Source organism: Pipistrellus hanaki (assembly GCF_964339955.1).
Source record: "Pipistrellus hanaki genome assembly, chromosome: 6".
NCBI lineage: Eukaryota > Metazoa > Chordata > Mammalia > Chiroptera > Vespertilionidae > Pipistrellus > Pipistrellus hanaki.
The window spans coordinates 35,447,515-35,462,317 of record NC_140508.1 but is presented as its reverse complement, the minus strand read 5'-3'; the positions used below and the strand labels follow the sequence as shown (position 1 = coordinate 35,462,317).

At 39.3% G+C, this 14,803-nt stretch overlaps 1 protein-coding gene across 8 annotated transcripts in view; it reads right to left on the bottom strand.

Moving 5' to 3' along the window:
* The window catches only part of CBFA2T2 (CBFA2/RUNX1 partner transcriptional co-repressor 2), a 133,923-nt gene that overhangs the window by 78,805 nt on the left and 40,315 nt on the right, over positions 1–14,803 (bottom strand). The window contains exon 1 of one of the 8 annotated variants that reach the window (XM_084888562.1): positions 2,250–2,508. The exons of the other annotated variants lie outside the window; for them this stretch is intronic. The gene's annotated coding sequence lies outside the window, so the exon portion shown is untranslated. Of the gene's footprint in view, positions 1–2,249; positions 2,509–14,803 lie in introns of those variants that run through there. 8 annotated transcript variants of the gene reach the window in all.

Genomic DNA, 14,803 nt, shown 5'->3' with positions numbered 1-14,803 from the left:
ACTGTGTGGTCCTAGGTAGGACTTACTTTTTTTAATATTTACTTTTTAAAAATATTTTTAAAAATAAATTCTATTGATTTTTTACAGAGAGGAAGAGGGATAGAGAGTTAGAAACATTGATGAGAGAGAAACATTGATCAGTTGCCTCTATTGGAGATGTGCCCGCAACCAAGGTACATGCCCTTGACTGGAACTGAACCTGGGACCCTTCAGTCTGCAGGCCGACGCTCTAGTCACTGAGCCAAACCGGTTAAGGCCCTAGTAGGACTTTTTATCAACTATTTGTATTTGCATTCATTGGATCTTCACATCCTATAATGCATAGTTTATCATTTTTTATGCTTCTTGAAGTTCTAGCACCAAAAGTGTTCCTAGAATGGAGGAACAGCAGTATGCAAATCCCTTTTTAGACCCTTCACAGCAGACCCCAATTACATTATACTTTAGCATTAAGTCCTTTTCTTTAAACACTATATATGAGAATGTATCCTCAAGTACAATGAAAATTACTTGCTTACTGAAAGATTATCATATAAATTCAGTATAAGCACTATATCTTCTCAAATATTCAGACAAGCCCCCAAAGATGCTTATTGCACCTATCAAAACACAAACTTGAAAATTCTTATGAAGTCAGTTGGTCAATTTGGATAAGAGAATACTTATTAAAAGCTTCATTTAAAAAGTGTCCCCCAGCCCTGGCTGGTTTGGTTCAGTGGCTAGAGTGTTAGCCTGAGGATCAAGGGTTCCAGGTTGCAGGCACATCCCCAGTAGGGGGTGTGCAGGAGGCATCTGATTGATGTTTCTCTCTCATTGATGTTTCTAACTTTCTATCCCTCTCTTTTCCTCTCTGAAAAAAAAAAAAAAAAAAAAAAAAAATCAATAAAATATTTTTTTTAATTAAAAAAATAAAGTAAAATAAAAAGTGTCCCCCACCTCAATAAATCTGACTAGAAAGTTTAAAAAAAAATAGTATTGTAATCCCCTCCAGCTAACATAAGAGATTGGAAAGCTCTAAGGAATAAAAGTATTTTTTAAAGTTCCTAGTTAAAAACTAGTAAAATTTTCAATGCAAAAATTACTATTTAAAAAGTATTTGTCAAAAACCAGTATAATCCAGTACCACATTCTTGTTTGTTGACTTTTTGAAGTTGTGACATAATATAAGAGGCTGATTTGCATTAGAATACTTAGAATGCTTTCCAAATAATTTCTTACCATAGTGAGGTTTAACAACATACATTAAGAGAAAGTACCCTGAAAATTAAAGTTATATAGTCAAGACCCATTCTTAAACCAGGTTTGAAGTTAAAAATGCAAATGGCTAAGGAACCAATCATAGCAGAATAATGAATATCTAGAAACTTCTTAAACTAATTTGTATGCCTTCTATGTGCCAGACCAATTTCCCCCAATAATGACATGAGGCAAGCATAGTACAAAATAGAGACTCAAAGAGAACGAATAGCTTGCTTGAGATCAGAGAACTAGTAAATAATGGCTGTACAGCATATGTAGCTCCCAAACCCAAGCTCTTCTCATAGTTGTCTGGATATGGAGGCCTGCAAACACGAATACAATGTATGGAAATAGCAAAAGGCTAAATTATGCATCACAAACAAAGAACACACTAGCTATGTGCATGTGAATTTACTGCATGACAAAACTACTCTAAACTCACCATTCAAGTCAGATTTGTTGATGTTACTTGTTTATTTTGTGGGAATAAAAGAAAACAGCATAGGGGTAAAATGTAATGGGGGAAAAAGCTAAGTACATTAAAATTTAAAAAATACTGTTAGTTTTACTGTGACATCTTTTAGTTGTTATTCGCCTGAACATTGAAATAAAATCTAACAATAAGAGTCTTTTATAAGCCATCATTTTAACACTGCCTATCCGTATTTTGCATACTTACGGAAAAAATTTCCATCAAAACATCACAGAAAGACTTGGTATGGATTACTTAAAGAAATATTTGTAGGACTACTTCCCTAACCATACAATTCATACATTACATATGATTCAAGTGTTCATTAACAAAAACATGGCTTTCAAATAAGAGTGGCAAATGAAAAATGATACAGAAATAGGAACAAAATGAAGCAGCAAAACAACACAATAACTGAACTATGAATTATCAAATATCAAAAAACATGCATATCATCATAATTTGAAATAAATGAAAAGCTTTGAAAGGCAGAGAATTGCCCACGTTAACCCCCAAAATTAAATTAAGATATACTTACCCAAATGCCCAATTATAACAATCCGGATTCTTAATATACCGAATTTATTTGAAATAGATATTAAAAATCCCCTCTTTTTCTCCTCCTAATCTTCAAAGCCCAATCCGAAACCAGCCTTCCTCCTTTTTCCATTAGCTGGACATGTGTCAGCTCTCTCACATCTGCGCTTTCTCACTGACTAGAGCTGCCTGTCCCATTCCAGGGAAACACAGATGGATCCCAGATGGGAAGGTCCTGCCAAACAGACCAGCTCTTCACCTTGCCAGAATCCCCAGATACAGTCAGTCTCTCTCTCTCTCTCTCTCTCTCTCTCTCTCTCTCTCTCTCTCTCTCTCTCTCCCTCCTACTCTTCCAACCCTCCCTGTTACTAGGGCTCTTTGCCAGCTGATGTCACTAAGTACACACCTCCCAGTGGCTCCTGGCCAATCTGACATTAACTTGTTAAATACGTGTAATTTGTTTATGGCTGACAATAACAGCAAGGATATTGTGCAAAACCTATCTCTGCAAGTCCCTAGTGGGATAATATGTAGAAACATACATAGAGGCAGACTCATTTTGGGGAACATTCAAATGTTTAACAATTACTATTTAAAGTCCTACATATTGTCTGGTTTCTGCTATTGTTTAACAGCTTCTGCTCTTTAGGCCAGTTTTTAAATCCTACATGACAAAATTCCTTCTTAAAATGAATTATTAACAACCACTCTGAACATGTAATTAGATGAAAAATGAAAAGTTGTGAATTAATTTGGGGAATATAAACAGAAATGTATGCAAATGATTCACAAGCTGCCTCTCAGATCTAGACTTGTTAGCACTGCAAAACCGGCACAGGATTAAAATAAGACAATGCAGACAAAGTGGTTCTGATGCTGTAAAGATTATAAAATGAAAAATGGGGACATAGTGCAAAAATTGTTTTAAAACAAGACAAACAGGAATGTTAATAACAATGTTTAAACTGCTAATGCAAGTCAAAAATGAAGAGCAAAGAAAAAAACCACACAAAACACTTTTAAAAATGTAACAATGAGAACCCAGAGAGAAGGACTGAACTGCTCAAGGTCAGAGTTTAATCACTTATACCCCCAAATACCTAACATATAATAGCTGCTCAATTTCTGCTAAGTAAAAATTGATCATTGAAAACTGAGACTATACTTAGCTACACAAGATATTACCATTGGGTCCACTGGATCTCCCTGTACCTTTTTCTTTTTCTTTTTTTGGTAAGTTTCTATGAATTTATACTTTATTTATTTATTTATTTTAATATATATTTTATTGATTTTTCACAGAGAGGAAGAGAGAGGGATAGAGAGTTAGAAACATCGATGAGAGAGAATCATCGATCAGCTGCCTCTTGCACACCCCCTACTGGGAATGTGCCCGCAACCAAGGTACATGCCCTTGCCCAGAATCGAACCCGGGACCTTTCAGTCCGCAGGCCGACACTTTATCCACTGAGCCAAACTGGTCTCGGCTGAATTTATACTTTAAAATAGAAGTTTTTTTAAAAAAAGAGATCAAGGCCCTGGCTGGTTTGGCTTAGTGGATAGAGCATCAGACTGTGAACTGAAGGGTCCTGGGTTTAATTCCGGTCAAGGACACATGCCTGGTTGTGAGCTCAATCCCCAGCAGGGATAGTGCAGGAAGCAGCCAATCAGTGGTTCTCTCTCATTGATGTTACTATCTCTCTCTCCCTCTTCCTTCCTCTCTCAAATCAATAAAAACAAACAAACAAACAAACAAAAAACCAAATAAAAAACAACCCAACAAAATATATATATATATATATATATATGTATGTTTTTCGTTTTTTTAAAGGAGACAAGTGTTTCTGGCCTGGTAGCTTGGTCAGTTGGAGCGTCATCCTGTGCACCAAAGATTATGTGTTTAATTCCCAGTCAGGGACCATACCTACTAGTAGGTTGCAGGCACATATGGGAGGCAACCGATGTTACTGGTGGACGTTTCTCTCCCTCCCTCCCTCCCTCCCTCCCTCCCTCTCTCTCTTTCTCTCTCTCTTCCTCTCTCTCCTTCTCTCATCATCATCATCATCATCAGTAGGAAATGTATCCTTGGATGAGGATTTAAAACATAAATCACACAGACCTTTAATAAAAGGAGGGCAAAGGGAGGTTTGGCTGTTTCCTGAGCCACATTACATGAACACACACCCTGCACTAAAATCTTCATGAACACAGATTAAGAATGAAAGATCATCCACACAATCAGTTCTCTAAACCTTAATCTTCTAACAAAGCAAGAATATCAGAAATCTGTAAAAAGTTTTTCTCTCATGGCAATTTTGGGCAAACAGGAAGAGAGAAGATTTTTGTCAAAGGCAAGTTACTGACTAGGTTTCAGGTCTTTAGTTTGTCCCAGGAGTTGTAATAACAGCAGCAGCAGGCTGAGCATTTACCATGGGTACTCACCAAGTATCAGAGACTGTTCTAATTTCTCTTTCAAAGACCCTATATTATACAGGACCATTATCATTATCTCAGTGTTATAGCTACAGAAAAAGTACGGCACAAAGAGTTAAGTAACTTAGTTAATTTACATAGCTAGCTATCAGCACCAGGTAGTCTGGGTCCAGAGCCAGAGCATTAAATTACCCTATATTGTCTAGTAGAGAAATGCCACTGGCTGTCCTGGATCACTGGTTCTGGGACAAGTCAACCACCAGGTCATGAAGACACCCAGGCAGCCCTAAGAAGAGGTCCACATGGTGAGGAACTGAAATCAGTCGCCAATGCCAACATCAACTAGCACATATACATAGTCACTACCATGCAAGTAAATTGCCCCAAAATTCTGACCCATAGGAACTGCATCAGACAATATTTGTTGCTGTTTAAAAGGAAAAAGAGGTGTTATTTCACTTATCGCACCCAGATTATGTATCCTAAATACCATTTCCCACTAAAAGGAAGCAGGGCTCTTTAGAAAAGTTGACTCCTGGTATGAAGCAGGAAATGTACAAAACTTATACCAGAAAGTAATAAAGCTATCATTCTGATTTGAACAAACCAACTATCCTATATAATAAAAGGCTAATATGCAAATCAACCAAACAGCAGAAACAACTGGTCGCTATGACATGCACTGACCACCAGGGGGCAGATATTCAACACAGGAGCAGTGTGGTCAGTGCACTCCCACAGGGGAAGCCCTGCTCCGCTAGAAGCTGTGCTCACTGGCGAGCACAGCAGTGGTGGTGGGAGCCTCTCCCGCCTCCACTACAGGCGGACAGTAAAGAGCAAAGGGTCCTGGACTGCGAGAGGGGTGTCCACCTGCTGGCATAGGCCCACAGGGAGTGGGCCTATGCCAGCAGGTGGACATCCCTCAAGGAGTCCCAGACTGCGAGAGGGCACAGGCCGGGCTGAGGGATCCCCAATGCACGAAATCTTGTGCACTGGGCCTCTAGTAATAATAAAGCTTTTGGAGTTGTGCCCAAAGGATTTAGGAGCTAACCTCAAGAAGCTCCCACTAACTAAAATGAGATCATTTGAGCATCAAGAAAAATAACATGTGAATTTAAACAAGCAAAATGTTTAAATTCATAAGTTCATAATAGTACTTATTAAAAAACTAATTGACCCCTTTTTGAAAGAAACTAGAGAACCAATTCATTATTCAGAAACTAGTGAATTGAGCATTTTACCTGCATTCCTATATATAATTTAGCTTTTGATAGTTGGTGAAAATTGATCCCTAATGAAATAGTCTAGCTAAAATTTAAAAATTATATAGTTGCAGTATCGTTTTGCAAATCCCATATGAAAACATTAATCTAGGTAATAATCAATTGCCACTATAATAAGGTAAGAGATATATAGATATTAATGTGCCTCCTGATGGAAGTATACTACCACCTATGAAGCATTTTTAACAACTATTTTTAAATTGATTTTTTTTAGAGAGAGAGAGAGAGAGGAAAGGAGAAGAGAGAAACATTTATGTGAAAGGGAAACATTTATCAGCTGCCTCCTGCACACCCCCTACTGGAGATCAAACCTGAAACCTGTGCATGGGCCCTGATTACGAATCTAACCTGCAACTTTTTCAATGCACAGGACCATGTCCAACCAACTGAGCCACACTGACACACTAACTAGGGCTACAAAGCATTCTGTTAATTTTTACAAAGCGTTCTTACCAAAAATGAAAAGTAAATCTGAACTTGATGGAATCTCTAGATTTAATAACCAGTTTATAGGACATTGAGGAACATAGAAAGGTGTTAATTACAGCACAGGAAGAAAGTTAGTAAAATACAAAATATGAGAAAATCTATTGCAAACAACCCTTATCTGTTAAAAAAAAAAAAAAAAAGGAGAGCATTGGAGGGGAAGTTACATATTAAAAGAGAAATAAAAGACTTAAATGCAATGTGTGAACCATATTTGGATCCTGATTTGAACAAACCAACTTTAAAAATACCTGGGAAAATATTAAGACTCACTAGATATATAGTTATATATATTTTTTAAATATATTTTATTGATTTTTAACAGAGAGAAAGGGAGATAGAGAACTAGAAACGTCCATGAGAAACATTGACCAGCTGCCTCTTGCACACCCCCTACCAGGGATGTGCCCGCAACCAAGGTACATCCCTTGACCGGAATCGAACCTGGGACCCTTCAGTCCGCAGACTGACGCTCTACCACTGAGCCAAACCGGCTTCAGCTAGATATTTAGTTATATTAAGGAATTATTTTAAGCTTTCAAGGTATAATAATAGATTTGTGATTTTTATTTATTTATTTATTTTTAGTCCTTATCATTTAAGATATATATACAGAAATGGTTTTTGATAGGTTTATATGCTGTCTAGGATTTCCTTCAAGAAAAGCCAAGTTGCTGCCGAGACCGGTTTGGCTCAGTGGATAGAGCGTCGACCTGCGAACTGAAAAGTTCCGGGTTCGATTCCGGTCAAGGGCATGTACCTTGGTTGCGGGCACATCCCCAGTAGGGGGTGTGCAAGAGGCAGCTGATTCTCTCTCATTGATGTTTCTAACTCTCTATCCCTCTCTCTTCCTCTCTGTAAAAAATCAATAAAATATATTTTTTTTTAAAAAGAGAGAGAGAGAGAGAGAAGCCAAGTTGCTAATTATGATAGCTAGGTGTTGAAGTCCATGAGAGTCCATTTTTTAAGTCTGATATTTTCCACAATACAAAGAAAAATAAAAGCAGTGATTTCTGTAAACAGTGTGCCAAATTATGGGTGAAGCTAGGAGATGAATAGGGACAATTTTTTTTTTAAGAAACTCAGACAAAAGGAATTAAAGTGTGATATAAGGTTTACTGTGGTACCAACATACTCATTTACCTCACTGACCACATCATGAACTGATAGATCATCTACTTCTTAAAATTTTTATTGTAAGTATTTCAGAAGTCCCCCCTTTTTTTCTATTGACCTCCTCCACCTGCCCCCCACCCCAACTTCCTTCCCCACCCGCCTTTCCCACACTATTGTCTGTGTCCATTGGGCTATGAATATCTATATATATAGAAGACTAAGTGACTGTCTGACAGTCCGGTAGGTATAACCAGGGGGCAGACGCTCAACGCAGCAGCTGCTGAGTTGATGACTTGGCAGCTGCTGTTCTCAGGTGACACATCCCGGAACCAGAGAGGAGAGAGCCCGTTTCCTCACAGGGCTGTGTGATTCCATCTTTGGCCACAGGTTATGCTGTTGCTGGGGTACTGTCGGGCCCGAATCTGGTTTACTGCCACCTGCAGTGACCAGTGACCGCAGATGCCCTTAAGCCCCAGTGCCGCCCCAAGTGTGGCAGGCTGGGAGGTTGGCTTCAGGGCGTGTCCAGCCTGTCTTGCTCAGTCCTGCTCCAATGGCCACCTTCTGATTAATTCCCTTTCAATGTGTACGATTCCGTGCACTGGGCCACCAGTATGAATATAAGCTCTCTGATTAATCTCTCTCCACCTATTCCCCACCCTCACCTTCCCTTTAAGATTCATCAGTTAGCCAAAACTGGTTTGGCTCAGTGGATAGAGTGTCAGCCTGTGGACTGAGGGGTCCCAGGTCAAGGGCATGTACCTTGGTTGAGGGCACATCCCCAGTAGAGGGTGTGCAGGAGGCAGCTGGTCGATGTTTCTCTCTCATGGATGTTTCTAGCTCTCTATCCCTCTCCTTTCCTCTCTGTAAAGAATCAATAAAATATATATTTTTTTAAAAAAGATTCATCAGTCAATACACCATGTACTTTTAAAAATAAAGGATGACAGCCCCAGCAGAGTGGTTCAGTTGGTTAGGTACCGTATTGTGCCCAGTCAGGGCACATACCTGGGTTGCAGGTTCAATCCCTGATTGGGGGCACTACGGAAGGCAACTAATCAATGTTTCTCTCTTACACAGAAGTATCTTTCACTCTCTCTCTCCTCTCCTTTCCTCTCTCTAAGCATGTCCTAAGGGGAGGATAAAAATAAATAAAATAGCCCTAGCTGGTTTGGCTAGGTGGATATAGTGTCAGCCTGTGGACTGGAAGGTCCCAGGTTCAATTCCAGTCAAGGGCACATGCCTAGGTTGTGGACTCGATCCCCAGTAGGCGGCAGCCGATCAATGATTTTCTCATCATTAATGTTTCTCTCTCCCTTCCTCTCTGAAACCATGAAAATATATTTTAAAAGTAAATGAAATAAAGGCCAAGAAACCAACACTGCAATATATCAGAACAGAGAACAGAATTGCTTACTTGGTTGCTTTACAATAGAATTTATAAAGCGATTGGTTTGGGGTTTTGTTGTTGTTTTTTAGTTTATTTTATGTGTTTGAGCTAAACTAAGGACATGCTAGGAAGCAAGATCTCAAATGCTCCCAAAGGTGTTGGTTTAAAAAAAATTTTATTATGTTTTTATTTATTTTAGAGAGAAAGATTGAAACATCAATGATTGGCTGCCTCCTCACAACCTGGGTATGTGCCCTGACTGGGAATCAAACCCGTGATCCTTTGGTGCATGGATTGATCTCTAACCAACTGATCAACACTGGCCAGTAGTCATTTCTTTTTATTCAACAACAGATGAACATACCACATACCAGCTGACGGACATTTGGGTTATTTTAATTTGTAGTTATTGAAAAAACATTGCTGGGGGAAATATAGTCCAATTTTGCCCTTTTTTATAATTTTTATTATTCTTTAAATCTTCACCTGAGTATATTTTTCTATTGATTTTTAGAGAGAGTGGAAGAGAGAAAGAGAGAAATATTGATGTGAGAGAGAAACATTGATTGGTTGCCTCCCACATGTGCCTCGACTAGGGTCCAGGCTGGGGAGGAGCCTGCAACCAAGGAACCCAGGCTCGATCCCCAGTGGGAAGCATACAGGACACAGTGGATCAATGATTTTTTTCTCATCACTGATGTTTCTTTCTCCCTCTCCCTTCCTCTCAGAAATCAATAAAAGTTAAAAAACAACAACAATAAAAAAAACCCACCATACACTGCTATGTTCTCCTAGTACTATCTCAGTTTCATTTTTTAGTTCATTCTTAAGTCCAAATAGAATTTTTACATATATGGAAATTTTGAGGTTGAATAGCCTAAAACATGAGTCTTACTATGATGCATGAACCTATTGCCACCCTAACCAGGTGGCTCAGTTGGTTGGAGCATTGTCCTGTATACCAAAAGGTTGTGGGTTTAATACCTGATTAGGACACATACCTAGGTTTTGGGTTCGATCTCCAGTCAGGGAGCATACAGGAGGCAACCGATTGATGTTTTTTCTCTCTTCCTTCTTCTCTCTCTCTTAAAAAAAAACACAACAAAACATAACCCTATTGCTGAAACCTATCTATTACCCAAGGGAAACTAAAGTCTAAAGACCAGAGAAGTACTAATTAAGAGATCAAAACTCCAAGTTCTCAGGTAAAATCGAACTTACAGGTGAAGATTAAAACTCACAAGACTGAAACCAGTTTGGCTCAGTGGATAGCGTGTCAGTCTGCGGACTAAGGGGTCCTAGGTTCGATTCTGGTCAAAGGCATGTACATTGGTTGTGGGCACATCCCCAGTAGGGGGTGTGCAGGAGGCAGCTGGTGGATATTTCTCTCTCATCGATGTTTCTAGCTCTCTATCCCTCTCCCTTCCTCTCTGTGAAAAATTAATATATATATATATTTAAAATTCACAAGAGGCCTAGCACTTATACAAAACCCGAATACAGAGATGCTACTTTACTTATAAATTTCCCATTTTATTATACATATTGGGATTATTTCTTCTTTTTACTTTAGAAAGGTGTTTCTGGTTTATAACAAACTTTTGTGGTGGTGGGGGGGGGGGGTTCACTTCAGAGAGATTTTTACAACTAGATTTATTGGAATGGCTCCATTCAAAAGGCAAAAGCACCTATACAGATTTTTATCTTACATCTAAGTTAAATTTTTGACAAGCAGCCTTTTTATTTCCTATTTCGTGACAGAGTAAGAAACATGAGACATAAGAAAAATTAAACCATTTAGTATTTCAAGCATACAATCAACTACTCTGTTGAAAACACAAAACATTAAGGTTAATAGCTCCTACTTTTATAAAATAAGTATAGAATAGAACCTACAGATACTCATATTTTCTGCTGGAAAACGCTACAAATTCTTCAGTTTATTCCAATTATCCTTGTGTATTTTCATAGAAATTTTTACTTTTCCTAGAACCCCTTAAAATTCTCTGAAAGTCTAACATTTCACACTTTTACTTACTTAATTTAAAAAAATTTTTCTTGATTTCAGAGAGAAAAGGAGAGGGAGAGAGAGATAAAAACATCAATGAGAGAAAATCATTGATCGGCTGCCTCCTGCACACCCTCCACTGGGGATCGATCTCGCAATCAGACATGTGCTGTTGACCGGAATTGAACCTGGGACCCTTCAGTTCCCAGGCTGACACTCTATCCACTGAGACAAACTGGCTAAGGCAATATTTCACACTTTTTAAAAAAAATATTTTACAGAGAGGAAGGGAGAGGGATAGACAGTTAGAAACATCAATGAGAGAGAATCATCGACCAGCTGCCTCCTACACGCCCCCCCCCCCCTCCACCGGGGATGTGCCTGCAACCAATGTACATGCCCTTGACCGGAATCGAACCTGGGACCCTTCAGTCTGCAGACTGACGTTCTTCCACTGAGCCAAACCGGTTTCGGCAATATTTCACACTTTTAACAAATTCTAGCTGTGAAATGAAACTTAACAGAGAGGCAACGAAACTTAATTTTCTTTGCAATTGTATGTGGTAAACTTTTCATTTCAAAGAAATACATCCAAAAAGGCCATAATGAGCTAAAGTAATTCTTCAAAGTAAACAAATAGGAACTCAAAATTCATATACACTCAAAATGTATTTAGTTTGGTTTTTACAGTATGGCCCCTAAAGCAAAGCTTTATAACCTTAACTACCTAATTTTTTTAATTGATTTTAGGAAGAGGTATGATAGAGAAACTTCAATTGGCTGCCTCTCGCACATGCCCCAATCAAGGATCAAACCTGCAACCTGAGTATGTGCCCTGACCAGGAAATGAGCCCATCACCTTTTGGTGTACATGACAACGCCCCACCAACTGAGCCACACAGGCTAGTGCTATCTTAATTTCTTAAAATATAAAAGCCATCACAGAAGTGTTTATTATGAAATCATGGGAAATACTCAGAAAAAAGAAAAAAGTGTCAGTCACAAATAGAGGAGATATATTAGCAGTCCCATTAAAGTTTCATGTACAAGTAAATATCTCTTCCCTCAACTAAACAAGTGAAGAGGCAGAAAGTTCAGTCTTATTATTTCCCAGCTAGAGCCCAGTGCACAAAATGCATGCACAGGTATGGTCCCTAGTGGCTGCTGGCTACCAGCCAGGGCCTTCCTTCCCCAGCTGCTGACCAGGGCCTGCCTTTGTTCCGCACCACCCCCTGGTGGTCAGTGAACATCATAAATCATAAGGAGCAATCGAACTCCTGATTGGTTAAACTCCCGAAGGGACACTGCATATTAGGCTTTTATAGAAGACTAGAAGCTCGGTGCATGAATTCATGCATGGGTGGGGTCCAGCTGGCCGCCCTGATTGGGGCTGATTGGTTTGGACCGGCAGGGGGGAGGCGACACAGGAGGTTGGCTAGCTGCCCCCACCCCTGATTGCAGTGGGGGGCTGATCAGGGGTGGGCCAGCTGGGGAGGTAGGGACTGCAGGCAATTGGCTGGCTAGCCCCACCCCCTGGTTGAATGCCTGGTTGAACTCTTAGTTGAGGGGACAATTTGCATATTAGCCTTTTATTATAATTATTATTAAGTTTTAGGCTTGCACAGAATACACAGGCCTTGTAGGACATTTAACAAAACAGCTTTCTGCAGTAATGCTTTCATTATTTAAATTGGCACATGGCAGATTATGTTAACAGATTTATTTATTGACTAAGTCTAGTCATATTTCCTCAGTTGGCATCTATATGGTATCTATCTACCTATGTTTATGTTTGCTTCAACACTGGATATTTGTTCAAAAGTCTTCCATATTTGACTTCTGCCATAGAATTTGGGGTTTAAATAGAATTTAGGATATTTCTTAATGGTAGTCTGCAAAAAGATAAAGAAATAAAGAACCCACCTGGTCGGTGTGGCTCAGTGGTTGATCACTGCTCTAAGAACCAGGCAGTCAGTTTGGTTCCTGGTCAGGGCACAAGCCTGGATTGCAGGCTTGATCCCAGTGGGGGGCATACAGGAGGCAGCCAATCAATGATTCTCATCATTGATGTTTCTATCTCTCTCTCCCTCTCCCTTCCTCTCAGAAATCAATAAAGGAAAGAACTCTAATGAGAGTTAAAATCATTTGGCTTATGAATCCTACCTGTGAGCCAAAAAATTTACTTTTCATTGCAAGGAAATAGAACATTTTGTAATTAACTGCTGCACAACAATAAATTAAGATCCAAGGTAACCTAACAGTATTTTTTAATATAATAAATCTTTATTGTTCAGATTATTACAAGTGTTCTTCTTCCCCGCCCCCATAGCTCCCCTCCACCTGATTCCCCGACCCCACCCCATGTCCTTACCCCCTCCCCCCCACCACCACTGTCTTCATTCATAGGTGTAAGATTTTTGTCCAATCTCTCCCCATACCTCTCACCCCTTAGACCCCCTTCCCCCTGAGAATTGTCAGTCCCCTCCCTTTCTATGTCCCTGATTCTATTATTTTCACCTCTCCATTCTGTTCTTCAGATTTTTTATTCATTTGACTTTTAGATTCACTTGTTGGAAGGTATGTATTTGATGTCTTTTTATTGTTCATAGTTTTTACCTTTACCTTTTTCTTTTTCTTCTTCTTAAAGAATACCCTTCAGCATTTCATGTAATCCTGGTTTGGTGGTGATGAACTCCTTTAGCTTTTTCTTGTCTGTGAAGCTCTTTATCTGGCCTTGAATTCTGAATGATAGCTTTGCTGGGTATAGTATTCTTGGTTGTAGGTTCTTGCTGTTCATCACTTTGAATATTTCTTGCCACTCCCTTCTGGCCTGCATAGTTTCTGTTGAGAAATCAGCTCACAGTCATATGGGTATTCCCTTGTAGGTAACTAACTGTTTTTCTCTTGCTGCTTTCAAAATTCTCTCTTTGTATTTTGCCCTTGGCATTTTAATTATGATGTTACTTGGTGTGGTCCTCTTTGGATTCCTCTTGTTTAGGGTTCTGTATGCTTCCTGAACTTATAAGTCTATTTCTTTCACCAGGCAGGAAAAGTTTTCTGTCATTATTTTTTCAATAGGCCTTCAATATCCTACTCTCTCTCTTCTTCTGGCACCCCAAAAATCCGGATGTTGGTAAGCTTAAAGCTGTCCTAGAGGCTCCTTACACTATCTTCATATTTTTGGATTCTTTTTTTCCTTCTGTTTTTCTGGTTGGGTGTTTTTTGTTTCCTCATATTTCAGATCTTTGGTTTCACTCTTGGGGTACATTGATCTATAGTTGAGTTTCTGTATATTCTTTATTTCAGAGTGTATGCTTAATTTCTAACTGGTCCTTTTCCATTTTTTTTTTTTTTTTTTTGTATTCTCATTAAGGTCCTTGAAGGTCTCTTCAAGTTTCTCAGCGGTTTTTAGAAGATTCTTGAGTAACCTTATAAATGTGATTCTGAACTCTGTGTCGTCCAGTTTACTTTCCTCCATCTCTCCCATTTATGACATGCTTCTGTGTCTCTGCATTTTTTTTTGTTTTTTTTTTAAAATATATATTTTATTGATTTTTTACAGAGAGGAAGGAAGAGAGATAGAGAGCTAGAAACATCGATGAGAGAGAAACATCGACCAGCTGCCTCTTGCACACCCCCTACTGGGGATGTGCCCGCAACCAATGTACATGCCCCTGACCGGAATCGAACCCGGGACCTTTCAGTCCGCAGACCGATGCTCTACCACTGAGCCAAACTGGTTTCGGCTTGTGTCTCTGCATTTTGGTTGCCTCCCTGTGTTGACGGAGTGGCTTTGTGTGGTAGGTGACCTATAGAGCCAGTAGCTCAGCTTCCCCAATCAC